The following is a 26,989-nucleotide window of genomic DNA, read 5'->3' as shown; positions in this document are numbered from 1 at the left end:
TACCTACAGCTGAGCTAACGTTATTCACCGTAGTTCTAAAGGGAACTACTTTTCGAGGGAGATGAACTTAAACAGAGTATACATTTAATAAGCATGCAATACGAATAAGAAAAAGGCTAATTATTAAAGTATTTGAATAGTTTTATTATGTTGGCCGGCGCGAAGTAGAATAAACAGAATAATCACCTCAAGGCAGGGCAATAAACAGTTTGATATGCCCGGCTCGCGGAAGGTTACCGCCCTCGACTTCGTCTCGGGCGGTAAGCCGTCCACGAGCCGGGCATATCAAACTGTTTATTGCCCGGCCTCTCTGTGATTATTCCTTACTTATTACACGGGTCTTCTCAATGCCGTGGAACGCTCCATTCACTTGCATGGGTAGTAGTCCGGTGACTTGTCTACCCCAGTGTCTACCGTTGCTAAGCGACGTCACCGTCTTTGCGGACAAATTATTTCTCTGCTGATCAACACTACAAATGGCCAAAAGACCCCCCCCCCCCCTTAAATAAATACTATGGCAGAATTATTATTATTATTATTCTCATTCAACTTGAACGTTTTTACAGTAGAGTGGTGGAGGGTTGACGTATGTTGGCCAACCCGGAAGTGAGCGTCGCCCTGGATTCCCTCGACAAAAAGCCAACGGATTTTGGATTATTATAAATTGAAACAATTTATTAAATCCATATTTGTGAGATGTCATTACTCATTTGTGAGATGAGTTTGCTTCCTATTTATGTTGAGTATACACCCCTACTGTCCACAAGCATCCCCCCCATATGGATTTGGAGAATTGTTGCCACGTCCCAGTGGTGGAGGTATCATATATATGAAAGAGGGCATTCAATTATACTATAATGATCAATTAGGAGGCCGAAGCCCTAAAGGAAGTGATGCAATAGGTGACTGAGGGTCAACATTTGAGGACCCCTTTTATCAAAGGGGGTCTCAAAGGACTCATACGCTTCAACAGCGGCTGCAGCAGAAGTGTTGAGACGAAAGATGATATCAAGACATTTATAGAATATTCCAATTCACATGATTCTTCGCACGACCTGCAGGTTGGAGAGACTGAAATAACCCCCAAAATGAGTAATAATGTAAAAGCAGCCAAGTCCCACAAATTGCTTGAACTAATTATTTCATTCCATTGTTTCGTTGATATGCATTATTGAAAAGTTTCAAGCATATGGATTTAATGCAATATCCACAAACAGTTCAAAATGGTACCATGAAATGTCTTGTTTATTGTATTAACCAGTTCATTTCTCTTTTGTGAAAGTCACCAAAAGTCAAAAAAAGTTCAAATGCGTTTACACAATATGTAAACGCAAGGTCACAGGCTAACAGTGGAGCTGTGTTGGGAACCAGCAGCCAAGAGCTTCCATGGAAACTTTCTACCCATGTTAAATAGATTTAGTTGGCAGTTCCTTTTCTGCCCATTCTTTTTTAAACTTGTGGAAGCACTTTGCAGTACTGGGAGACACCATTTCTAACGGCAATGGAGCTAGATTCTAAAAATATCAAAAGATGCCCAAAGCAAATACCTTTAACCCATAGTTGTGTTTTATCAAATTAAAAAATTTCAGAGTTTCATTGACCACAAATTGAGCAGAAATATTTTGCATATAAATCTTTAAATAGTTTAACCACATTAAGAAAAATACATTTGTTAATTTTTTTTATTAGTGAAGCCACAAGTTTTGCACATTATCCAAACAGAATACCTGAAATGTTGATATTTCAGCCCTTTCGGGTTAAAACAAGAGAAAAGGACAACCTAACAAGAGTGAAAAGTTTGGGTTAGGTGACCTATAGTTCAAAGATGTCCCTGGTCAGGTAGACTAAATAAAAGTGTATTCCCAATTGCTCCAGGACATTCGTGTAATTTACTTGTGAGCTCTCCCTCAAGCCTAGAGAGACATCAGTGTTGAACCACCAACTGAAAGAGGGTATTTGCCATTAGTATGAGTGACAACATTTCATGGCTATTAATTTAGTTCATTATATTTAGCCGATTTGAATAGACTTTTCTAGCAGGTGAGGCTGTCAAAGAACTAAATATGGAGCTACAAACTACAAAAAGTAAATTTGCAGCATGACCAAATTATACAAAAAGTATAGGAACTAGCAGATATGTTTTAGAAGTCTCTTTTGATAGGCAGGGAATAATTGTCTTTGTCACCCTGTAGTCATGCCATCAAATCTGTTGGGCAAAGTACCGCTAGTGATTAATCCAGTAGACTCACCAGTCAAGTCCCCCTAGTTAGAAAATGGAAGAAACCCAGTTAGTCATGTTAATTATTCTGTTGTTACAATTGAAGACTAATACTTTCCACATATTGCGATCCAAGTTACTGGCTGCAGTCTTGGATTTTATAGTTCTATATGAATAGATTACATTTACTAAACTATTAATCATGCTTCAGAAGAATTAACCTTTCTTGGATGGCAGATCTATCACAAGCCTCCATTGCCACACCCTCCAGATGGCTTACGACCTACGGCAACTCCTCGACTACTGCAAGCCAACAAATTGGCTCTTGCACACCAGACACGCATTTTGCTTTATTTTAGGTTTTCAAGCATCTTAAAATACCCAAATCATCGCTCCAATACACAAGTCAGCTAATGGCCTACAAGGAAATGCTGAAGCTAGTGTTAGTGATGGCGATAGAAATGGACAAGCTTGCGTGTACAAATATGCAACTAGAATTGCAAGGTTCACAGCCCAGTTGCATAAGTGGTCACAACCGTTGGATTGTAAGCAAGGCAAAAAAATAAAAATAAAAAAAAAATCCCACAAACTAGTCAACATGGTCAATTGAAAGCCTGTACAAAACGACCCTGGAATAGTCAAATGCAGCTTTACTGCGGATGAATTAAGGCAAATTGCATAAACATCCAATGGTAAACAGTATACAAATGCAATCAAGGTTGCACTCACACTAGGCCATCTGGACGTGGCCGTCGCAACTGTGGCCTGGCCACGGTAGGCTCTTGTACATACGCCATCACGTCGCTAGCATCCAAACAATTCTACCAAACCTTAACCAACTAGTGAAAAATGGAACAAAACTTTAGCACACACCCAGTGACTAATCACCTTGTCCAGGGGTGTTCCAACGTGGTTTACCAGAGGGCCTTGTGGACTTAAAGGTCCCATGACATGAAAATCTCAATTTATGAGGTTTTCTAACATAAATATGAGTTCCCCTAGCCTGCCTATGGTCCCCCAGTGGCTAAAACTGGCGTTTGGTGTAAAACGAGCACTAGCTGTTCTGCTCGCCTTTGAAAAAACGGAGGCTCAAGCGCGCTGATTTGGAAATCTGTGCTCATGACGTCATGAGGAATCTCAGCTCCTCCCCTTACTCTGCCTGGCCCGCCCAGAGACGTTGGCCCGCCAATGAGACTCGACCGTGCGAGCGCCACATGTGTGTGTGTGAATACACACACTGTAACGCAAGTGTTTCTTGTCGGTTCTTTGACGTGTCTTGTATTTCCACAACGAGACTGTCGTGGGGGTTATCTAAGCCATGGTTGAGAAGGAATTGGGGGAAAGGAACTTTGGTTTGACTCGCTGAAGTACATGAACTGCGACATGCCGCCGGTTGCCGCGAGGCACCATCGCCCGGCAGCGGGCAGCCGGCCGCAGGCAGCGCGCGGTTCAGTCGACTTCAGGTTGATGTGAAAGTGGAAGAACCAGAGACGTCGCAGAACCCGACAAAGTCGTTTGTGATTCATAATATCGTCTGGAGGCGCACACAATATGTTATATGATATAGATATCTATGTATTATATGATATTATTTAGATATAGAGCTCCAGGACTGTAACGCAAGTGTTGTACACTTCCTTGTTATTTGGATAACCGTTCTGCTGTTGGTGTGATGGCGCATAACACGTCGGACTCTCGTATCTGGTATTTCTACAACGAGACTCGTATTGGGGGTTATCTCAGCCAAGCTTAAGAATGAATTGGGGGGAAGGAACTTTGGCTTTGACTCCCTCAAGAACATGAACCACGACAAGGAGGAGAAGGGATTGTTGGCGGCGAATGTCTCCCGCTGTCGGGTTCTGCGACGTCTCTGGTTCTTCCACTTTCACATCAACCTGAAGTCGACTGAACCGCGCGCTGCCTGCTGCCGGCTGCCCGCTGCCGGGCGATGGTGCCTCGCGGCAACCGGCGGCATGTCGCAGTTCATGTACTTCAGCGAGTCAAATCAAAGTTCCTTTCCCCCAATTCCTTCTCAACCATGGCTCAGATAACCCCCACGACAGTCTCGTTGTGGAAATACAAGACACGTCAAAGAACCGACAAGAAACACTTGCGTTACAGTGTGTGTATTCACATTGATGTGGACGTTGAAGAACCAGGAACGTCGGAGAACCCAACGCGGTCGTTTGAGATTCATAATATCGGCTCACACAGCTTTTGGCCGTGATAATATATATTATATGATATAGATATCTGTGTAGGCTATATGATAATATTTAGATATAGAGCTCCAGGACTCCCGTGTGTTCTAGAATATTTACAGAACACGGCTAAAGGCTGTGTGCGGCTCGCCATTGCGATACATCCACTGTAAACAGAGCGCATGGTGGGCGGTGGCTGCAAGATGCTCAGGGCCACACCCCCACCCTCCTCCTTGACACGCCCACCGAAACAGCGCATTTGGGGGAAGCTCAATGTGCGACTGGCTCGGAGTGGCTGTAACTCTGCACCACGGCTGAATTTAGGGAACGTCTTTGAATACTGTGTTAGTTGCCCACTAATACCTATATTAAAGAATACATGAAATAGCATGTCATGGGACCTTTAAAGTAAGCCACACATTTGACAGAGACAGCACGGAATGACGTTAAACTAAGCTAATCTACAGGTTACTAGTGCTAGTGCAATTACATGAGCATTTTGCACAATATTTGTACTCTAATGCTACGTAAAGCAGGCTTCTTCAGAAACCCGTAGCCTGCTACATTGAAGGGGAACTGTAACAAATCCTGACCAAGACCGAAAGATGGCTCTGGAAGCCACTACGGCCCACGCAGCCGATTACTGCGTGGACCGTGGTGGCTTCCAGATCAACCCTTCGGTGGACCATTCATACACATGTATTCCGAGGATGTTTTGAAGACACTGGAGTCCCATGGCACTAGATTCCTTTGAAGACTAAGTTGGTATGGGGGGGCCCAAAGGGGGCCCCCCCATAGATCTTGTCAGTCATCTAACACCTGTTAAGAAAAACACACACACACATCACAAGATACAAATCAGCAAAGCTAGGTTAACAAACAGCGGCAACATGCATGTCAAGGTGCAAAGAGCAGGGATACTGATGGCTTGTGTCTGAGGAGACAGCCCAAAAACGTCAACAATTAATGAAGGAAAATAACTTTTACTCACTGCGGTGGTCTGTTTCAAAGTGCCATGTTGGTAGCAATATTTGTCTGGGCTGTTCAGTCAAATGCCCACAAAAACAAACACGCAACAACGCATACTTTCAGTTTGTATAAAGTGACAATAGTGATCTGCAAACTAGATCGAAAACTTTCAATCCTCACTAAACTCAACCTCGATTGACACAGGCCGATGCGAAAAGTAAACCAAACTCATTGTGTTCACCTTTAAAGGGGTGCGTGACAGGTGATCTCAATTAAGAGCTAATCAGAAAGAACCAACACAGTCTCACTCCCTACTCGTCAAATGTGTGACGCATGGCCAAGGATCCCTGGCGTCAATTTCCGACGAAAAATGGGTACCCTTTTCGTCGTTTTTCAACGCCAGATAGATATTCATGTTAATCCCTCACCGTCGGATATAGACGAAAGGAAATCAATGTCTATCAACGGTGATGCTGTCACGTTATGCAACTATTGTCGATTGATTTGTTTGACAGATTCACCATTAAACGTGTTTCTGATGACATTTCTAGTGAGAAATGTACTTTTTCCTTGAATAATCTTCAGTCAGTGAATGTGTATGATCTTTATTAATCTTTATTATCTGAATGGGAAATGCAATATTTTAGGATCGATTCACCGTTAAACGTGTTTCTAATAACATTTCTAGCGAGAAATATACTTTTTACTTGCATAATCTTCAGTCAGTGATTGTGTCTGATCTTTAGTTTTATAGTTAGTTAGTTAGGAAGATTTAATCGTCTCGCTCGCATGTTTCAACGACGTCAGTTTGCTAGGGACGCTGCTTTCGCTAAACTAGCAGCTCACGTGTTTCCTGCGTTTGTGTTATTAAACCGTTACTTTATGTAACTTTTAATGATATTGTAATAACCACAGGCGAGGTATTGAGCGAACTAAGCTTGATAGCAGGTTTATTGGATGCCACAATCGGACAGGCAGGCACAGCTCCACCGGAAAACTACAACAACCAAAACTCCCGCCCGGAAGGAAACCCCCGGAACCCCCTCTCAGAAGGCCCGCCCCTTCCTCCCAAATCCTGTGACGCGTGAAACACGTTTATCTGAGAGCCAACCCAGTCGCCAAAAGCATACGTTGACAGTGTACGTTTTCGTGAACACTGGGTTACGTCGCATTTCAACATAAAATAGCGTGTTAACACACACACACACACACACACACACACACACACACACACACACACACACACACACACACACAATGCATTCCGCTGCTAAAACAACAACTTGGGCTGCTTCTAGGACATTTTGGGTGGATTTTGAACGGTATGTGGGCAGGACGTTTTTTGCAGGCAGGACCTGGCAACCCTGCGCTGTTGCCCGAGGTGCAGAAATGCTCCGGAACAGATCTGGATCCACCATGGCCAAAATAATTTTCATGATTAGCATGAATAGATTCATGCATTATCATTCAACCTGAACATGTGTTTTTACAGTATAGAGTGGTGGAGGGATGACGTATGTTGGCCAACCCGGAAGTGAGCGTCGACCTGGGTTTCCCTTGACAAAAAGCCAACGGGTTTTTCCATTGGATTTTGGATTATTGCAGAAAAATTAGCATCTTTGAAGCACCTCCACAAAAACTGAAAATAAATAAATAAATAAAAATAACTGTGCTCCAAAGAACGAAATGTAAACCAATGCATTCTGAATGGGAGTGTTTCTCGGATTTTTCCATGCTACACAGAACGAAATGTAAACCCATGCAAATAAAGACTTCATGGTCATAATAATTTAAATATCATTATTCTCCTCAGTGTGTAGGGTGGTATTCTATTTTTTTCAACGGGGCTGCATCCAGTCACTTGACCGTCATGGTTGCTATGGTGGTTGCTATCGACCAGCCCCTCTAATCCTTACATGGCTCTAAAAACCACGTGGCAAAAGAGCTGCCGTCCATTATGTTGTTTTTGTCGTAAACTAGGGTCCGATGGTTAAAAAATAGACAGATATTACAAGGTATCCTTAAAATGCAGCTTGGATGTTTTTATTTTCTGCAGTTTAGACTTCTTCTATAACCTATTTTTGAAAGCAAAACACAAAGCTCAATGATTCAACGAGGCAGGGTTATTTGAAACAATTTATTCAATATATATTTGTGAGAGGTCATTCTTTCTCCTGAGTTTGCTTCCTATTTATGTCTAGTGTACAACCCTACTGTCCACAAGCATCAACCCCCCCCTCCCCATATGGATTTGGAGAATTGTTGCCATGTCCCAGTGGTGGAGGTATCATAAAGAGGGCATTCAATTATACTACAATGATCAATCCGGAGGCCGAAGCCCTAAAGGAAGTGATGCAATAGGTGACTGGGTCGACAACATTTAAGTAAACTGTACTTTGAGGTCTCTTATATATCAAAGGGGGTCTCAAACGGACTACCAGGGTAACAATTTACCGAACTCCACATTTTAGTTCTTTGTACCTTCGAGATGTATCGTACACCACTAATGACAAACACTAGGTTATACAAGGTCAAAAACGTCACGCTTTCAGCTATGTGTTCCGTCACGTTATTAGCACGGGATAACTCATTTCGGATCTCCAGTTTTTAGTGCGTTCGAGATGCATCGCTTACGCTAATGACAAAGAGTACGTTATACGAGGTAAAAATCGTCACTGATTTAGCTTTGTGAGGCAATAAGCATATGGCCATTACGGGTATCGAACCCGCGACCTACGCGTTATTAGCACGACGCTCTAACCAACTGAGCTAAACGGCCGTGTTAACAAGAAGGATAACAATTTACCGAACTCGACTTTTCAGTAATGACAAACACAACGTTATACAATTTAAAAAACGTCACTCTTCCAGCTATGTGTTCCGTTGCGTTATAAGCATGACGCTCTTACCAAATGAGCTAAACTGACATATTTAAGGGGCGCAGAATAACACATTTCAAACTCCACTTTTTAATGCGTTCGAGATGCACCCCATACCGCTAATGACAAACACTATGTTATATAAGGTGCGACCGTCACTGATTAAATTATGCGAGGCAACAAAGAAATGGCCATTACGGGTATCGAACCCGCGACCTTCGCGTTATTAGCACGACGCTCTAACCAACTGAGCTAAACGGCCACGTTACAGACTAACAGGATAACAGTTTTCGGATCTCCAGTTTTTAGTGCTTTCGAGATGCATCGTACACCACTAATGACAAACACTAGGCTATACAAGGTCAAAAACGTCACGCTTTCAGCTATGTGTTCCGTCACGTTATTAGCACGGGATAACTCATTTCGGATCTCCAGTTTTTAGTGCGTTCGAGATGCATCGCTTACGCTAATGACAAACAGTACGTTATACGAGGTAAAACTCCTCACTGATTTAGCTTTGTGAGGCAATATGCATATGGCCATTACGGGTATCGAACACACGACCTTCGCATTATTAGCACGACGCTCTAACCAACTGAGCTAAACGGCCATGTTGTAGACAAGAAGGATAACAATTTACCGAACTCGACTTTTCAGTTCTTTGTGCCTTCGAGATGCATTGTACACCATTAATGACAAATACTACATTATACAATTTAAAAAACGTCACTCTTCCAGCTATGTGTTCCGTTGCGTTATAAGCACGACGCTCTTACCAAATGAGCTAAACTGACATATTTAAGGGGCGCAGAATAACACATTTCAAACTTCACTTTTGAATGCGTTCGAGATGCACCCCATACCGCTAATGACAAACACTATGTTATATAAGGTGCGACCGTCACTGATTAAATTATGCGAGGCAACAAGGAAATGGCCATTACGGGTATCGAACCCGCGACCTTCGCGTTATTAGCACGACGCTCTAACCAACTGAGCTAAACGGCCACGTTACAGACTACCAGGATAACAGTTTTCGGATCTCCAGTATTTAGTGCGTTCGAGATGCATCCCATACCGCTAATGACAAACAAGGTACAAGGTAAAATCGTCACTGATTAAAATATGTGAGGCAATAAGCATATGGCCATTCGATATCGAACCCGCTACCTTCGCATTATTAGCACGACGCTCTAACCAACAGAGCTAAACGGCCATGTTAGGGACTACCAGGGTAACAATTTACCGAACTCCACATTTTAGTTCTTTGTACCTTCGAGATGCATCGTACACCACTAATGACAAACACTAGGTTATACAAGGTCAAAAACGTCACGCTCTCAGCAATGTGTTCCGTCACGTTATTAGCACGGGATAACTCATTTCGGATCTCCAGTTTTTAGTGCGTTCGAGATGCATCGCTTACGCTAATGACAAACAGTACGTTATACGAGGTAAAAATCGTCACTGATTTAGCTTTGTGAGGCAATATGCATGTGGCCATTACGGGTATCGAACCCGCGACCTTCGCGTTATTAGCACGACGCTCTAACCAACTGAGCTAAACGGCCATATTGTAGACAAGAAGGATAACAATTTACCGAACTCGACTTTTCAGTTCTTTGTGCCTTCGAGATGCATTGTACACCATTAATGACAAACACTACATTATACAATTTAAAAAACGTCACTCTTCCAGCTATGTGTTCCGTTGCGTTATAAGCACGACGCTCTTACCAAATGAGCTAAACTGACATATTTAAGGGGCGCAGAATAACACATTTCAAACTCCACTTTTGAATGCGTTCGAGATGCACCCCATACCGCTAATGACAAACACTATGTTATATAAGGTGCGACCGTCACTGATTAAATTATGCGAGGCAACAAGGAAATGGCCATTACGGGTATCGAACCCGCGACCTTCGCGTTATTAGCACGACGCTCTAACCAACTGAGCTAAACGGCCACGTTACAGACTACCAGGATAACAGTTTTCGGATCTCCAGTATTTAGTGCGTTCGAGATGCATCCCATACCGCTAATGACAAACAAGGTACATGGTAAAATCGTCACTGATTAAAATATGTGAGGCAATAAGCATATGGCCATTCGATATCGAACCCGCTACCTTCGCATTATTAGCACGACGCTCTAACCAACTGAGCTAAACGGCCATGTTAGGGACTACCAGGGTAACAATTTACCGAACTCCACATTTTAGTTCTTTGTACCTTCGAGATGCATCGTACACCACTAATGACAAACACTAGGTTATACAAGGTCAAAAACGTCACGCTTTCAGCAATGTGTTCCGTCACGTTATTAGCACGGGATAACTCATTTCGGATCTCCAGTTTTTAGTGCGTTCGAGATGCATCGCTTACGCTAATGACAAACAGTACGTTATACGAGGTAAAAATCGTCACTGATTTAGCTTTGTGAGGCAATATGCATGTGGCCATTACGGGTATCGAACCCGCGACCTTCGCGTTATTAGCACGACGCTCTAACCAACTGAGCTAAACGGCCACGTTGTAGACAAGAAGGATAACAATTTACCGAACTCGACTTTTCAGTTCTTTGTGCCTTCGAGATGCATTGTACACCATTAATGACAAACACTACATTATACAATTTAAAAAACGTCACTCTTCCAGCTATGTGTTCCGTTGCGTTATAAGCACGACGCTCTTACCAAATGAGCTAAACTGACATATTTAAGGGGCACAGAATAACACATTTCAAACTCCACTTTTGAATGCGTTCGAGATGCACCCCATACCGCTAATGACAAACACTATGTTATATAAGGTGCGACCGTCACTGATTAAATTATGCGAGGCAACAAGGAAATGGCCATTACGGGTATCGAACCCGCGACCTTCGCGTTATTAGCACGGCGCTCTAACCAACTGAGCTAAACGGCCACGTTACAGACTACCAGGAAAACAGTTTTCGGATCTCCAGTATTTAGTGCGTTCGAGATGCATCCCATACCGCTAATGACAAACAAGGTACATGGTAAAATCGTCATTGATTAAAATATGTGAGGCAATAAGCATATGGCCATTCGATATCGAACCCGCTACCTTCGCATTATTAGCACGACGCTCTAACCAACTGAGCTAAACGGCCATGTTAGGGACTACCAGGGTAACAATTTACCGAACTCCACATTTTAGTTCTTTGTACCTTCGAGATGCATCGTACACCACTAATGACAAACACTAGGTTATACAAGGTCAAAAACGTCACGCTTTCAGCAATGTGTTCCGTCACGTTATTAGCACGGGATAACTCATTTCGGATCTCCAGTTTTTAGTGCGTTCGAGATGCATCGCTTACGCTAATGACAAACAGTACGTTATACGAGGTAAAAATCGTCACTGATTTAGCTTTGTGAGGCAATATGCATGTGGCCATTACGGGTATCGAACCCGCGACCTTCGCGTTATTAGCACGACGCTCTAACCAACTGAGCTAAACGGCCTTGTTGTAGACAAGAAGGATAACAATTTACCGAACTCGACTTTTCAGTTCTTTGTGCCTTCGAGATGCATTGTACACCATTAATGACAAACACTACATTATACAATTTAAAAAACGTCACTCTTCCAGCTATGTGTTCCGTCACGTTATTAGCACGGGATAACTCATTTCGGATCGCCAGTTTTTAGTGCGTTCGAGATGCATCGCTTACGCTAATGACAAACAGCACGTTATACGAGGTAAAAATCGTCACTGATTTAGCTTTGTGAGGCAATATGCATGTGGCCATTACGGGTATCGAACCCGCGACCTTCGCGTTATTAGCACGACGCTCTAACCAACTGAGCTAAACGGCCATGTTGTAGACAAGAAGGATAACAATTTACCGAACTCGACTTTTCAGTTCTTTGTGCCTTCGAGATGCATTGTACACCATTAATGACAAACACTACATTATACAATTTAAAAAACGTCACTCTTCCAGCTATGTGTTCCGTTGCGTTATAAGCACGACGCTCTTACCAAATGAGCTAAACTGACATATTTAAGGGGCACAGAATAACACATTTCAAACTCCACTTTTGAATGCGTTCGAGATGCACCCCATACCGCTAATGACAAACACTATGTTATATAAGGTGCGACCTTCGAGATGCATCGTACACCACTAATGACAAACACTAGGTTATACAAGGTCAAAAACGTCACGCTTTCAGCAATGTGTTCCGTCACGTTATTAGCACGGGATAACTCATTTCGGATCACCAGTTTTTAGTGCGTTCGAGATGCATCGCTTACGCTAATGACAAACAGTACGTTATACGAGGTAAAAATCGTCACTGATTTAGCTTTGTGAGGCAATATGCATGTGGCCATTACGGGTATCGAACCCGCGACCTTCGCGTTATTAGCACGACGCTCTAACCAACTGAGCTAAACGGCCTTGTTGTAGACAAGAAGGATAACAATTTACCGAACTCGACTTTTCAGTTCTTTGTGCCTTCGAGATGCATTGTACACCATTAATGACAAACACTACATTATACAATTTAAAAAACGTCACTCTTCCAGCTATGTGTTCCGTTGCGTTATAAGCACGACGCTCTTACCAAATGAGCTAAACTGACATATTTAAGGGGCGCAGAATAACACATTTCAAACTCCACTTTTGAATGCGTTCGAGATGCACCCCATACCGCTAATGACAAACACTATGTTATATAAGGTGCGACCGTCACTGATTAAATTATGCGAGGCAACAAGGAAATGGCCATTACGGGTATCGAACCCGCGACCTTCGCATTATTAGCACGACGCTCTAACCAACTGAGCTAAACGGCCACGTTACAGACTACCAGGATAACAGTTTTCGGATCTCCAGTATTTAGTGCGTTCGAGATGCATCCCATACCGCTAATGACAAACAAGGTACATGGTAAAATCGTCACTGATTAAAATATGTGAGGCAATAAGCATATGGCCATTCGATATCGAACCCGCTACCTTCGCATTATTAGCACGACGCTCTAACCAACTGAGCTAAACGGCCATGTTAGGGACTACCAGGGTAACAATTTACCGAACTCCACATTTTAGTTCTTTGTACCTTCGAGATGCATCGTACACCACTAATGACAAACACTAGGTTATACAAGGTCAAAAACGTCACGCTTTCAGCAATGTGTTCCGTCACGTTATTAGCACGGGATAACTCATTTCGGATCTCCGGTTTTTAGTGCGTTCGAGATGCATCGCTTACGCTAATGACAAACAGTACGTTATACGAGGTAAAAATCGTCACTGATTTAGCTTTGTGAGGCAATATGCATGTGGCCATTACGGGTATCGAACCCGCGACCTTCGCGTTATTAGCACGACGCTCTAACCAACTGAGCTAAACGGCCATGTTGTAGACAAGAAGGATAACAATTTACCGAACTCGACTTTTCAGTTCTTTGTGCCTTCGAGATGCATTGTACACCATTAATGACAAACACTACATTATACAATTTAAAAAACGTCACTCTTCCAGCTATGTGTTCCGTTGCGTTATAAGCACGACGCTCTTACCAAATGAGCTAAACTGACATATTTAAGGGGCAAAGAATAACACATTTCAAACTCCACTTTTGAATGCGTTCGAGATGCACCCCATACCGCTAATGACAAACACTATGTTATATAAGGTGCGACCGTCACTGATTAAATTATGCGAGGCAACAAGGAAATGGCCATTACGGGTATCGAACCCGCGACCTTCGCGTTATTAGCACGACGCTCTAACCAACTGAGCTAAACGGCCATGTTAGGGACTACCAGGGTAACAATTTACCGAACTCCACATTTTAGTTCTTTGTACCTTCGAGATGCATCGTACACCACTAATGACAAACACTAGGTTATACAAGGTCAAAAACGTCACGCTTTCAGCAATGTGTTCCGTCACGTTATTAGCACGGGATAACTCATTTCGGATCTCCAGTTTTTAGTGCGTTCGAGATGCATCGCTTACGCTAATGACATACAGTACGTTATACGAGGTAAAAATCGTCACTGATTTAGCTTTGTGAGGCAATATGCATGTGGCCATTACGGGTATCGAACCCGCGACCTTCGCGTTATTAGCACGACGCTCTAACCAACTGAGCTAAACGTCCATGTTGTAGACAAGAAGAATAACAATTTACCGAACTCGACTTTTCAGTTCTTTGTGCCTTCGAGATGCATTGTACACCATTAATGACAAACACTACATTATACAATTTAAAAAACGTCACTCTTCCAGCTATGTGTTCCGTTGCGTTATAAGCACGACGCTCTTACCAAATGAGCTAAACTGACATATTTAAGGGGCGCAGAATAACACATTTCAAACTCCACTTTTGAATGCGTTCGAGATGCACCCCATACCGCTAATGACAAACACTATGTTATATAAGGTGCGACCGTCACTGATTAAATTATGCGAGGCAACAAGGAAATGACCATTACGGGTATCGAACCCGCGACCTTCGCGTTATTAGCACGACGCTCTAACCAACTGAGCTAAACGGCCACGTTACAGACTACCAGGATAACAGTTTTCGGATCTCCAGTATTTAGTGCGTTCGAGATGCATCCCATACCGCTAATGACAAACAAGGTACATGGTAAAATCGTCACTGATTAAAATATGTGAGGCAATAAGCATATGGCCATTCGATATCGAACCCGCTACCTTCGCATTATTAGCACGACGCTCTAACCAACTGAGCTAAACGGCCATGTTAGGGACTACCAGGGTAACAATTTACCGAACTCCACATTTTAGTTCTTTGTACCTTCGAGATGCATCGTACACCACTAATGACAAACACTAGGTTATACAAGGTCAAAAACGTCACGCTTTCAGCAATGTGTTCCGTCACGTTATTAGCACGGGATAACTCATTTCGGATCTCCAGTTTTTAGTGCGTTCGAGATGCATCGCTTACGCTAATGACAAACAGTACGTTATACGAGGTAAAAATCGTCACTGATTTAGCTTTGTGAGGCAATATGCATGTGGCCATTACGGGTATCGAACCCGCGACCTTTGCGTTATTAGCACGACGCTCTAACCAACTGAGCTAAACGGCCATGTTGTAGACAAGAAGGATAACAATTTACCGAACTCGACTTTTCAGTTCTTTGTGCCTTCGAGATGCATTGTACACCATTAATGACAAACACTACATTATACAATTTAAAAAACGTCACTCTTCCAGCTATGTGTTCCGTTGCGTTATAAGCACGACGCTCTTACCAAATGAGCTAAACTGACATATTTAAGGGGCACAGAATAACACATTTCAAACTCCACTTTTGAATGCGTTCGAGATGCACCCCATACCGCTAATGACAAACACTATGTTATATAAGGTGCGACCGTCACTGATTAAATTATGCAATTTACCGAACTCGACTTTTCAGTTCTTTGTGCCTTCGAGATGCATTGTACACCATTAATGACAAACACTATTTACAATTTACCGAACTTTACCGAATGGCCATTACGGGTATCGAACCCGCGACCTTCGCGTTATTAGCACGACGCTCTAACCAACTGAGCTAAACGGCCATGTTGTAGACAAGAAGGATAACAATTTACCGAACTCGACTTTTCAGTTCTTTGTGCCTTCGAGATGCATTGTACACCATTAATGACAAACACTACATTATACAATTTAAAAAACGTCACTCTTCCAGCTATGTGTTCCGTCACGTTATTAGCACGGGATAACTCATTTCGGATCTCCAGTTTTTAGTGCGTTCGAGATGCATCGCTTACGCTAATGACAAACAGTACGTTATACGAGGTAAAAATCGTCACTGATTTAGCTTTGTGAGGCAATATGCATGTGGCCATTACGGGTATCGAACCCGCGACCTTCGCGTTATTAGCACGACGCTCTAACCAACTGAGCTAAACGGCCATATTGTAGACAAGAAGGATAACAATTTACCGAACTCGACTTTTCAGTTCTTTGTGCCTTCGAGATGCATCGTACACCACTAATGACAAACACTAGGTTATACAAGGTCAAAAACGTCACGCTTTCAGCAATGTGTTCCGTCACGTTATTAGCACGGGATAACTCATTTCGGATCTCCAGTTTTTAGTGCGTTCGAGATGCATCGCTTACGCTAATGACATACAGTACGTTATACGAGGTAAAAATCGTCACTGATTTAGCTTTGTGAGGCAATATGCATGTGGCCATTACGGGTATCGAACCCGCGACCTTCGCGTTATTAGCACGACGCTCTAACCAACTGAGCTAAACGGCCATGTTGTAGACAAGAAGGATAACAATTTACCGAACTCGACTTTTCAGTTCTTTGTGCCTTCGAGATGCATTGTACACCATTAATGACAAACACTACATTATACAATTTAAAAAACGTCACTCTTCCAGCTATGTGTTCCGTTGCGTTATAAGCACGACGCTCTTACCAAATGAGCTAAACTGACATATTTAAGGGGCGCAGAATAACACATTTCAAACTCCACTTTTGAATGCGTTCGAGATGCACCCCATACCGCTAATGACAAACACTATCAGGGTTTTTTCTAAACAAGGGAACAGGGGCGCTGCGCCCCGATACTCCCGGCGTGCGCCATCCTACCGAAATGCCGACTGAACCTGTCAGACTTGGATCTGTACTTACATGCTGCTGTACAACATACACTATTTCTCAAAACGATCTTTTCTCCGCGAAAATATCCCAACACCACCACCTGACAATGTGTCTGATCCTCAAATAACTTATAATTACTCCAAAAATATTCCGATCCGAATTGGAGTTTCCCAGACCGAGTCGACATGCTAACGTTAAAGTTATTAGCAGCTAGCTAGCTAGCTACTATGTATTTGAATGGGTTTTTGGTCTAGGCGCTAAGATGCTAAGCAAGTATACAAGACCATTCCAGTTCTCTCTGCACAAAGCTACGGGTTCCCTGTTACCAGGGAACCCGTAGCAGGGAACTAAATGGCAGCTGCACGGCCGAATTAGCCCAATAAAAGTGTAGTAACCCAGAGAACCAGCTACAACATAGTTTTCATCCAAACGAGCCGTCTTTTTAATGCGTTCGAGATGCACCCCATACCGCTAATGACAAACACTTTGTTATATAAGGTGCGACCGTCACTGATTAAATTATGCGAGGCAACAAAGAAATGGCCATTACGGGTAACGAACCCGCGACCTTCGCGTTATTAGCACGACGCTCTAACCAACTGAGCTAAACGGCCACGTAACAGACTACCAGGATAACAGTTTTCGGATCTCCAGTATTTAGTGCGTTCGAGATGCATCCCATACCGCTAATGACAAACAAGGTACAAGGTAAAATCGTCACTGATTAAAATATGTGAGGCAATAAGCATATGGCCATTCGATATCGAACCCGCTACCTTCGCATTATTAGCACGACGCCCTAACCAACTGAGCTAAACGGCCATGTTAGGGACTACCAGGGTAACAATTTACCGAACTCCACATTTTAGTTCTTTGTACCTTCGAGATGCATCGTACACCACTAATGACAAACACTAGGTTATACAAGGTCAAAAACGTCACGCTTTCAGCAATGTGTTCCGTCACGTTATTAGCACGGGATAACTCATTTGGGATCTCCAGTTTTTAGTGCGTTCGAGATGCATCGCTTACGCTAATGACAAACAGTACGTTATACGAGGTAAAAATCGTCACTGATTTAGCTTTGTGAGGCAATATGCATGTGGCCATTACGGGTATCGAACCCGCGACCTTCGCGTTATTAGCACGACGCTCTAACCAACTGAGCTAAACGGCCATGTTGTAGACAAGAAGGATAACAATTTACCGAACTCGACTTTTCAGTTCTTTGTGCCTTCGAGATGCATTGTACACCATTAATGACAAACACTACATTATACAATTTAAAAAACGTCACTCTTCCAGCTATGTGTTCCGTTGCGTTATAAGCACGACGCTCTTACCAAATGAGCTAAACTGACATATTTAAGGGGCGCAGAATAACACATTTCAAACTCCACTTTTGAATGCGTTCGAGATGCACCCCATACCGCTAATGACAAACACTATGTTATATAAGGTGCGACCGTCACTGATTAAATTATGCGAGGCAACAAGGAAATGGCCATTACGGGTATCGAACCCGCGACCTTCGCGTTATTAGCACGACGCTCTAACCAACTGAGCTAAACGGCCACGTTACAGACTACCAGGATAACAGTTTTCGGATCTCCAGTATTTAGTGCGTTCGAGATGCATCCCATACCGCTAATGACAAACAAGGTACAAGGTAAAATCGTCACTGATTAAAATATGTGAGGCAATAAGCATATGGCCATTCGATATCGAACCCGCTACCTTCGCATTATTAGCACGACGCTCTAACCAACTGAGCTAAACGGCCATGTTAGGGACTACCAGGGTAACAATTTACCGAACTCCACATTTTAGTTCTTTGTACCTTCGAGATGCATCGTACACCACTAATGACAAACACTAGGTAATACAAGGTCAAAAACGTCACGCTTTCAGCAATGTGTTCCGTCACGTTATTAGCATGGGATTACTCATTTCGGATCTCCAGTTTTTAGTGCGTTCGAGATGCATCGCTTACGCTAATGACATACAGTACGTTATACGAGGTAAAAATCGTCACTGATTTAGCTTTGTGAGGCAATATGCATGTGGCCATTACGGGTATCGAACCCGCGACCTACGCGTTATTAGCACGACGCTCTAACAAACTGAGCTAAACGGCCATGTTGTAGACAAGAAGGATAACAATTTACCGAACTCGACTTTTCAGTTCTTTGTGCCTTCGAGATGCATTGTACACCATTAATGACAAACACTACATTATACAATTTAAAAAACGTCACTCTTCCAGCTATGTGTTCCGTTGCGTTATAAGCACGACGCTCTTACCAAATGAGCTAAACTGACATATTTAAGGGGCGCAGAATAACACATTTCAAACTCCACTTTTGAATGCGTTCGAGATGCACCCCATACCGCTAATGACAAACACTATGTTATATAAGGTGCGACCGTCACTGATTAAATTATGCGAGGCAACAAGGAAATGGCCATTACGGGTATCGAACCCGCGACCTTCGCGTTATTAGCACGACGCTCTAACCAACTGAGCTAAACGGCCACGTTACAGACTACCAGGATAACAGTTTTCGGATCTCCAGTATTTAGTGCGTTCGAGATGCATCCCATACCGCTAATGACAAACAAGGTACATGGTAAAATCGTCACTGATTAAAATATGTGAGGCAATAAGCATATGGCCATTCGATATCGAACCCGCTACCTTCGCATTATTAGCACGACGCTCTAACCAACTGAGCTAAACGGCCATGTTAGGGACTACCAGGGTAACAATTTACCGAACTCCACATTTTAGTTCTTTGTACCTTCGAGATGCATCGTACACCACTAATGACAAACACTAGGTTATACAAGGTCAAAAACGTCACGCTTTCAGCAATGTGTTCCGTCACGTTATTAGCACGGGATAACTCATTTCGGATCTCCAGTTTTTAGTGCGTTCGAGATGCATCGCTTACGCTAATGACATACAGTACGTTATACGAGGTAAAAATCGTCACTGATTTAGCTTTGTGAGGCAATATGCATATGGCCATAACGGGTATCGAACCCGCGACCTTTGCGTTATTAGCACGACGCTCTTACCAAATGAGCTAAACTGACATATTTAAGGGGAGCAGAATAACAGATTTCAAACTCCACTTTTGAATGCTTTCGAGATGCAGCCCATACCGCTAATGATAAACACTTTGTTATAAAAGGTGCGACCGTCACTGATTAAATTATGCGAGGCAACAAAGAAATGGCCATTACGGGTATCGAACCCGCGACCTTCGCGTTATTAGCACGACGCTCTAACCAACTGAGCTAAACGGCCACGTTACAGACTACCAGGATAACAGTTTTCGGATCTCCAGTATTTAGTGCGTTCGAGATGCATCCCATACCGCTAATGACAAACAAGGTACAAGGTAAAATCGTCACTGATTAAAATATGTGAGACAATAAGCATATGGCCATTCGATATCGAACCCGCTACCTTCGCATTATTAGCACGACGCCCTAACCAACTGAGCTAAACGGCCATGTTAGGGACTACCAGGGTAACAATTTACCGAACTCCACATTTTAGTTCTTTGTACCTTCGAGATGCATCGTACACCACTAATGACAAACACTAGGTTATACAAGGTCAAAAACGTCACGCTTTCAGCAATGTGTTCCGTCACGTTATTAGCACGGGATAACTCATTTCGGATCTCCAGTTTTTAGTGCGTTCGAGATGCATCGCTTACGCTAATGACAAACAGTACGTTATACGAGGTAAAAATCGTCACTGATTTAGCTTTGTGAGGCAATATGCATGTGGCCATTACGGGTATCGAACCCGCGACCTTCGCGTTATTAGCACGACGCTCTAACCAACTGAGCTAAACGGCCATGTTATAGACAAGAAGGATAACAATTTACCGAACTCGACTTTTCAGTTCTTTGTGCCTTCGAGATGCATTGTACACCATTAATGACAAACACTACATTATACAATTTAAAAAACGTCACTCTTCCAGCTATGTGTTCCGTTGCGTTATAAGCACGACGCTCTTACCAAATGAGCTAAACTGACATATTTAAGGGGCGCAGAATAACACATTTCAAACTCCACTTTTGAATGCGTTCGAGATGCACCCCATACCGCTAATGACAAACACTATGTTATATAAGGTGCGACCGTCACTGATTAAATTATGCGAGGCAACAAGGAAATGGCCATTACGGGTATCGAACCCACAACCTTCGCTTTATTAGCACGAGGCTCTAACTAACTGAGCTAAACGGCCACGTTACAGACTACCAGGATAACAGTTTTCGGATCTCCAGTATTTAGTGCGTTCGAGATGCATCCCATACCGCTAATGACAAACAAGGTACAAGGTAAAATCGTCACTGATTAAAATATGTGAGGCAATAAGCATATGGCCATTCGATATCGAACCCGCTACCTTCGCATTATTAGCACGACGCCCTGACCAACTGAGCTAAACGGCCATGTTAGGGACTACCAGGGTAACAATTTACCGAACTCCACATTTTAGTTCTTTGTACCTTCGAGATGCATCGTACGCCACTAATGACAAACACTAGGTTATACAGGGTCAAAAACGTCACGCTTTCAGCTATGTGTTCCGTCACGTTATTAGCACGGGATAACTCATTTCGGATCTCAAGTTTTTAGTGCGTTCGAGATGCATCGCTTACGCTAATGACAAACAGTACGTTATACGAGGTAAAAATCGTCACTGATTTAGCTTTGTGAGGCAATATGCATGTGGCCATTACGGGTATCGAACCCGCGACCTTCGCGTTATTAGCACGACGCTCTAACCAACTGAGCTAAACGGCCATGTTGTAGACAAGAAGGATAACAATTTACCGAACTCGACTTTTCAGTTCTTTGTGCCTTCGAGATGCATTGTACACCATTAATGACAAACACTACATTATACAATTTAAAAAACGTCACTCTTCCAGCTATGTGTTCCGTTGCGTTATAAGCACGACGCTCTTACCAAATGAGCTAAACTGACATATTTAAGGGGCGCAGAATAACACATTTCAAACTCCACTTTTGAATGCGTTCGAGATGCACCCCATACCGCTAATGACAAACACTATGTTATATAAGGTGCGACCGTCACTGATTAAATTATGCGAGGCAACAAGGAAATGGCCATTACGGGTATCGAACCCGCGACCTTCGCGTTATTAGCACGACGCTCTAACCAACTGAGCTAAACGGCCACGTTACAGACTACCAGGATAACAGTTTTCGGATCTCCAGTATTTAGTGCGTTCGAGATGCATCCCATACCGCTAATGACAAACAAGGTACAAGGTAAAATCGTCACTGATTAAAATATGTGAGGCAATAAGCATATGGCCATTCGATATCGAACCCGCTACCTTCGCATTATTAGCACGACGCTCTAACCAACTGAGCTAAACGGCCATGTTAGGGACTACCAGGGTAACAATTTACCGAACTCCACATTTTAGTTCTTTGTTCCTTCGAGATGCATCGTACACCACTAATGACAAACACTAGGTTATACAAGGTCAAAAACGTCACGCTTTCAGCAATGTGTTCCGTCACGTTATTAGCATGGGATAACTCATTTCGGATCTCCAGTTTTTAGTGCGTTCGAGATGCATCGCTTACGCTAATGACATACAGTACGTTATACGAGGTAAAAATCGTCACTGATTTAGCTTTGTGAGGCAATATGCATGTGGCCATTACGGGTATCGAACCCGCGACCTACGCGTTATTAGCACGACGCTCTAACAAACTGAGCTAAACGGCCATGTTGTAGACAAGAAGGATAACAATTTACCGAACTCGACTTTTCAGTTCTTTGTGCCTTCGAGATGCATTGTACACCATTAATGACAAACACTACATTATACAATTTAAAAAACGTCACTCTTCCAGCTATGTGTTCCGTTGCGTTATAAGCACGACGCTCTTACCAAATGAGCTAAACTGACATATTTAAGGGGCGCAGAATAACACATTTCAAACTCCACTTTTGAATGCGTTCGAGATGCACCCCATACCGCTAATGACAAACACTATGTTATATAAGGTGCGACCGTCACTGATTAAATTATGCGAGGCAACAAGGAAATGGCCATTACGGGTATCGAACCCGCGACCTTCGCGTTATTAGCACGACGCTCTAACCAACTGAGCTAAACGGCCACGTTACAGACTACCAGGATAACAGTTTTCGGATCTCCAGTATTTAGTGCGTTCGAGATGCATCCCATACCGCTAATGACAAACAAGGTACATGGTAAAATCGTCACTGATTAAAATATGTGAGGCAATAAGCATATGGCCATTCGATATCGAACCCGCTACCTTCGCATTATTAGCACGACGCTCTAACCAACTGAGCTAAACGGCCATGTTAGGGACTACCAGGGTAACAATTTACCGAACTCCACATTTTAGTTCTTTGTACCTTCGAGATGCATCGTACACCACTAATGACAAACACTAGGTTATACAAGGTCAAAAACGTCACGCTTTCAGCAATGTGTTCCGTCACGTTATTAGCACGGGATAACTCATTTCGGATCTCCAGTTTTTAGTGCGTTCGAGATGCATCGCTTACGCTAATGACATACAGTACGTTATACGAGGTAAAAATCGTCACTGATTTAGCTTTGTGAGGCAATATGCATATGGCCATAACGGGTATCGAACCCGCGACCTTTGCGTTATTAGCACGACGCTCTTACCAAATGAGCTAAACTGACATATTTAAGGGGAGCAGAATAACAGATTTCAAACTCCACTTTTGAATGCTTTCGAGATGCAGCCCATACCGCTAATGATAAACACTTTGTTATAAAAGGTGCGACCGTCACTGATTAAATTATGCGAGGCAACAAAGAAATGGCCATTAGGGGTATCGAACCCGCGACCTTCGCGTTATTAGCACGACGCTCTAACCAACTGAGCTAAACGGCCACGTTACAGACTACCAGGATAACAGTTTTCGGATCTCCAGTATTTAGTGCGTTCGAGATGCATCCCATACCGCTAATGACAAACAAGGTACAAGGTAAAATCGTCACTGATTAAAATATGTGAGGCAATAAGCATATGGCCATTCGATATCGAACCCGCTACCTTCGCATTATTAGCACGACGCCCTAACCAACTGAGCTAAACGGCCATGTTAGGGACTACCAGGGTAACAATTTACCGAACTCCACATTTTAGTTCTTTGTACCTTCGAGATGCATCGTACACCACTAATGACAAACACTAGGTTTTACAAGGTCAAAAACGTCACGCTTTCAGCAATGTGTTCCGTCACGTTATTAGCACGGGATAACTCATTTCGGATCTCCAGTTTTTAGTGCGTTCGAGATGCATCGCTTGCGCTAATGACAAACAGTACGTTATACGAGGTAAAAATCGTCACTGATTTAGCTTTGTGAGGCAATATGCATGTGGCCATTACGGGTATCGAACCCGCGACCTTCGCGTTATTAGCACGACGCTCTAACCAACTGAGCTAAACGGCCATGTTATAGACAAGAAGGATAACAATTTACCGAACTCGACTTTTCAGTTCTTTGTGCCTTCGAGATGCATTGTACACCATTAATGACAAACACTACATTATACAATTTAAAAAACGTCACTCTTCCAGCTATGTGTTCCGTTGCGTTATAAGCACGACGCTCTTGCCAAATGAGCTAAACTGACATATTTAAGGGGCGCAGAATAACACATTTCAAACTCCACTTTTGAATGCGTTCGAGATGCACCCCATACCGCTAATGACAAACACTATGTTATATAAGGTGCGACCGTCACTGATTAAATTATGCGAGGCAACAAGGAAATGGCCATTACGGGTATCGAACCCGCGACCTTCGCGTTATTAGCACGACGCTCTAACCAACTGAGCTAAACGGCCACGTTACAGACTACCAGGATAACAGTTTTCGGATCTCCAGTATTTAGTGCGTTCGAGATGCATCCCATACCGCTAATGACAAACAAGGTACATGGTAAAATCGTCACTGATTAAAATATGTGAGGCAATAAGCATATGGCCATTCGATATCGAACCCGCTACCTTCGCATTATTAGCACGACGCTCTAACCAACTGAGCTAAACGGCCATGTTAGGGACTACCAGGGTAACAATTTACCGAACTCCACATTTTAGTTCTTTGTACCTTCGAGATGCATCGTACACCACTAATGACAAACACTAGGTTATACAAGGTCAAAAACGTCACGCTTTCAGCAATGTGTTCCGTCACGTTATTAGCACGGGATAACTCATTTCGGATCTCCAGTTTTTAGTGCGTTCGAGATGCATCGCTTACGCTAATGACATACAGTACGTTATACGAGGTAAAAATCGTCACTGATTTAGCTTTGTGAGGCAATATGCATATGGCCATAACGGGTATCGAACCCGCGACCTTTGCGTTATTAGCACGACGCTCTTACCAAATGAGCTAAACTGACATATTTAAGGGGAGCAGAATAACAGATTTCAAACTCCACTTTTGAATGCTTTCGAGATGCAGCCCATACCGCTAATGATAAACACTTTGTTATAAAAGGTGCGACCGTCACTGATTAAATTATGCGAGGCAACAAAGAAATGGCCATTACGGGTATCGAACCCACGACCTTCGCGTTATTAGCACGACGCTCTAACCAACTGAGCTAAACGGCCACGTTACAGACTACCAGGATAACAGTTTTCGGATCTCCAGTATTTAGTGCGTTCGAGATGCATCCCATACCGCTAATGACAAACAAGGTACAAGGTAAAATCGTCACTGATTAAAATATGTGAGACAATAAGCATATGGCCATTCGATATCGAACCCGCTACCTTCGCATTATTAGCACGACGCCCTAACCAACTGAGCTAAACGGCCATGTTAGGGACTACCAGGGTAACAATTTACCGAACTCCACATTTTAGTTCTTTGTACCTTCGAGATGCATCGTACACCACTAATGACAAACACTAGGTTATACAAGGTCAAAAACGTCACGCTTTCAGCAATGTGTTCCGTCACGTTATTAGCACGGGATAACTCATTTCGGATCTCCAGTTTTTAGTGCGTTCGAGATGCATCGCTTACGCTAATGACAAACAGTACGTTATACGAGGTAAAAATCGTCACTGATTTAGCTTTGTGAGGCAATATGCATGTGGCCATTACGGGTATCGAACCCGCGACCTTCGCGTTATTAGCACGACGCTCTAACCAACTGAGCTAAACGGCCATGTTATAGACAAGAAGGATAACAATTTACCGAACTCGACTTTTCAGTTCTTTGTGCCTTCGAGATGCATTGTACACCATTAATGACAAACACTACATTATACAATTTAAAAAACGTCACTCTTCCAGCTATGTGTTCCGTTGCGTTATAAGCACGACGCTCTTACCAAATGAGCTAAACTGACATATTTAAGGGGCGCAGAATAACACATTTCAAACTCCACTTTTGAATGCGTTCGAGATGCACCCCATACCGCTAATGACAAACACTATGTTATATAAGGTACGACCGTCACTGATTAAATTATGCGAGGCAACAAGGAAATGGCCATTACGGGTATCGAACCCACAACCTTCGCTTTATTAGCACGAGGCTCTAACTAACTGAGCTAAACGGCCACGTTACAGACTACCAGGATAACAGTTTTCGGATCTCCAGTATTTAGTGCGTTCGAGATGCATCCCATACCGCTAATGACAAACAAGGTACAAGGTAAAATCGTCACTGATTAAAATATGTGAGGCAATAAGCATATGGCCATTCGATATCGAACCCGCTACCTTCGCATTATTAGCACGACGCCCTGACCAACTGAGCTAAACGGCCATGTTAGGGACTACCAGGGTAACAATTTACCGAACTCCACATTTTAGTTCTTTGTACCTTCGAGATGCATCGTACGCCACTAATGACAAACACTAGGTTATACAGGGTCAAAAACGTCACGCTTTCAGCTATGTGTTCCGTCACGTTATTAGCACGGGATAACTCATTTCGGATCTCAAGTTTTTAGTGC

General features: G+C 43.0%; 1 protein-coding gene and 26 non-coding genes across 27 annotated transcripts in view; 1 reads left to right on the top strand and 26 right to left on the bottom strand.

The window, feature by feature from the left end:
* fam81b (family with sequence similarity 81 member B) overlaps positions 1-26,989 on the top strand; it is a 55,717-nt gene that overhangs the window by 11,314 nt on the left and 17,414 nt on the right. The window lies entirely within an intron of this gene.
* On the bottom strand, positions 8,456-8,529 carry trnai-aau (transfer RNA isoleucine (anticodon AAU)). Its single transcript has one exon. It is a non-coding gene; the product is annotated as a tRNA-Ile (tRNA).
* On the bottom strand, positions 9,202-9,275 carry trnai-aau (transfer RNA isoleucine (anticodon AAU)). Its single transcript has one exon. It is a non-coding gene; the product is annotated as a tRNA-Ile (tRNA).
* On the bottom strand, positions 9,765-9,838 carry trnai-aau (transfer RNA isoleucine (anticodon AAU)). Its single transcript has one exon. It is a non-coding gene; the product is annotated as a tRNA-Ile (tRNA).
* On the bottom strand, positions 10,163-10,236 carry trnai-aau (transfer RNA isoleucine (anticodon AAU)). The gene has a single exon. It is a non-coding gene; the product is annotated as a tRNA-Ile (tRNA).
* trnai-aau (transfer RNA isoleucine (anticodon AAU)) lies at positions 10,726-10,799 on the bottom strand. Its single transcript has one exon. It is a non-coding gene; the product is annotated as a tRNA-Ile (tRNA).
* Positions 11,687-11,760, bottom strand: trnai-aau (transfer RNA isoleucine (anticodon AAU)). The gene has a single exon. It is a non-coding gene; the product is annotated as a tRNA-Ile (tRNA).
* Positions 12,042-12,115, bottom strand: trnai-aau (transfer RNA isoleucine (anticodon AAU)). Its single transcript has one exon. It is a non-coding gene; the product is annotated as a tRNA-Ile (tRNA).
* Positions 12,629-12,702, bottom strand: trnai-aau (transfer RNA isoleucine (anticodon AAU)). Its single transcript has one exon. It is a non-coding gene; the product is annotated as a tRNA-Ile (tRNA).
* trnai-aau (transfer RNA isoleucine (anticodon AAU)) lies at positions 13,590-13,663 on the bottom strand. The gene has a single exon. It is a non-coding gene; the product is annotated as a tRNA-Ile (tRNA).
* Positions 13,988-14,061, bottom strand: trnai-aau (transfer RNA isoleucine (anticodon AAU)). Its single transcript has one exon. It is a non-coding gene; the product is annotated as a tRNA-Ile (tRNA).
* Positions 14,741-14,814, bottom strand: trnai-aau (transfer RNA isoleucine (anticodon AAU)). The gene has a single exon. It is a non-coding gene; the product is annotated as a tRNA-Ile (tRNA).
* On the bottom strand, positions 15,785-15,858 carry trnai-aau (transfer RNA isoleucine (anticodon AAU)). Its single transcript has one exon. It is a non-coding gene; the product is annotated as a tRNA-Ile (tRNA).
* On the bottom strand, positions 16,140-16,213 carry trnai-aau (transfer RNA isoleucine (anticodon AAU)). Its single transcript has one exon. It is a non-coding gene; the product is annotated as a tRNA-Ile (tRNA).
* trnai-aau (transfer RNA isoleucine (anticodon AAU)) lies at positions 16,495-16,568 on the bottom strand. Its single transcript has one exon. It is a non-coding gene; the product is annotated as a tRNA-Ile (tRNA).
* Positions 18,023-18,096, bottom strand: trnai-aau (transfer RNA isoleucine (anticodon AAU)). Its single transcript has one exon. It is a non-coding gene; the product is annotated as a tRNA-Ile (tRNA).
* Positions 18,421-18,494, bottom strand: trnai-aau (transfer RNA isoleucine (anticodon AAU)). The gene has a single exon. It is a non-coding gene; the product is annotated as a tRNA-Ile (tRNA).
* trnai-aau (transfer RNA isoleucine (anticodon AAU)) lies at positions 19,382-19,455 on the bottom strand. Its single transcript has one exon. It is a non-coding gene; the product is annotated as a tRNA-Ile (tRNA).
* trnai-aau (transfer RNA isoleucine (anticodon AAU)) lies at positions 20,159-20,232 on the bottom strand. Its single transcript has one exon. It is a non-coding gene; the product is annotated as a tRNA-Ile (tRNA).
* Positions 20,722-20,795, bottom strand: trnai-aau (transfer RNA isoleucine (anticodon AAU)). The gene has a single exon. It is a non-coding gene; the product is annotated as a tRNA-Ile (tRNA).
* trnai-aau (transfer RNA isoleucine (anticodon AAU)) lies at positions 21,683-21,756 on the bottom strand. The gene has a single exon. It is a non-coding gene; the product is annotated as a tRNA-Ile (tRNA).
* trnai-aau (transfer RNA isoleucine (anticodon AAU)) lies at positions 22,081-22,154 on the bottom strand. The gene has a single exon. It is a non-coding gene; the product is annotated as a tRNA-Ile (tRNA).
* Positions 23,042-23,115, bottom strand: trnai-aau (transfer RNA isoleucine (anticodon AAU)). Its single transcript has one exon. It is a non-coding gene; the product is annotated as a tRNA-Ile (tRNA).
* trnai-aau (transfer RNA isoleucine (anticodon AAU)) lies at positions 24,382-24,455 on the bottom strand. The gene has a single exon. It is a non-coding gene; the product is annotated as a tRNA-Ile (tRNA).
* Positions 24,780-24,853, bottom strand: trnai-aau (transfer RNA isoleucine (anticodon AAU)). Its single transcript has one exon. It is a non-coding gene; the product is annotated as a tRNA-Ile (tRNA).
* Positions 25,557-25,630, bottom strand: trnai-aau (transfer RNA isoleucine (anticodon AAU)). Its single transcript has one exon. It is a non-coding gene; the product is annotated as a tRNA-Ile (tRNA).
* Positions 26,120-26,193, bottom strand: trnai-aau (transfer RNA isoleucine (anticodon AAU)). The gene has a single exon. It is a non-coding gene; the product is annotated as a tRNA-Ile (tRNA).

This window comes from Gadus macrocephalus, chromosome 6 (assembly GCF_031168955.1).
Source record: "Gadus macrocephalus chromosome 6, ASM3116895v1".
NCBI classification, from domain to species: domain Eukaryota; kingdom Metazoa; phylum Chordata; class Actinopteri; order Gadiformes; family Gadidae; genus Gadus; species Gadus macrocephalus.
The sequence above is the reverse complement of the archived record's forward strand: the minus strand, read 5'-3'. Positions and strand labels throughout refer to the sequence as shown.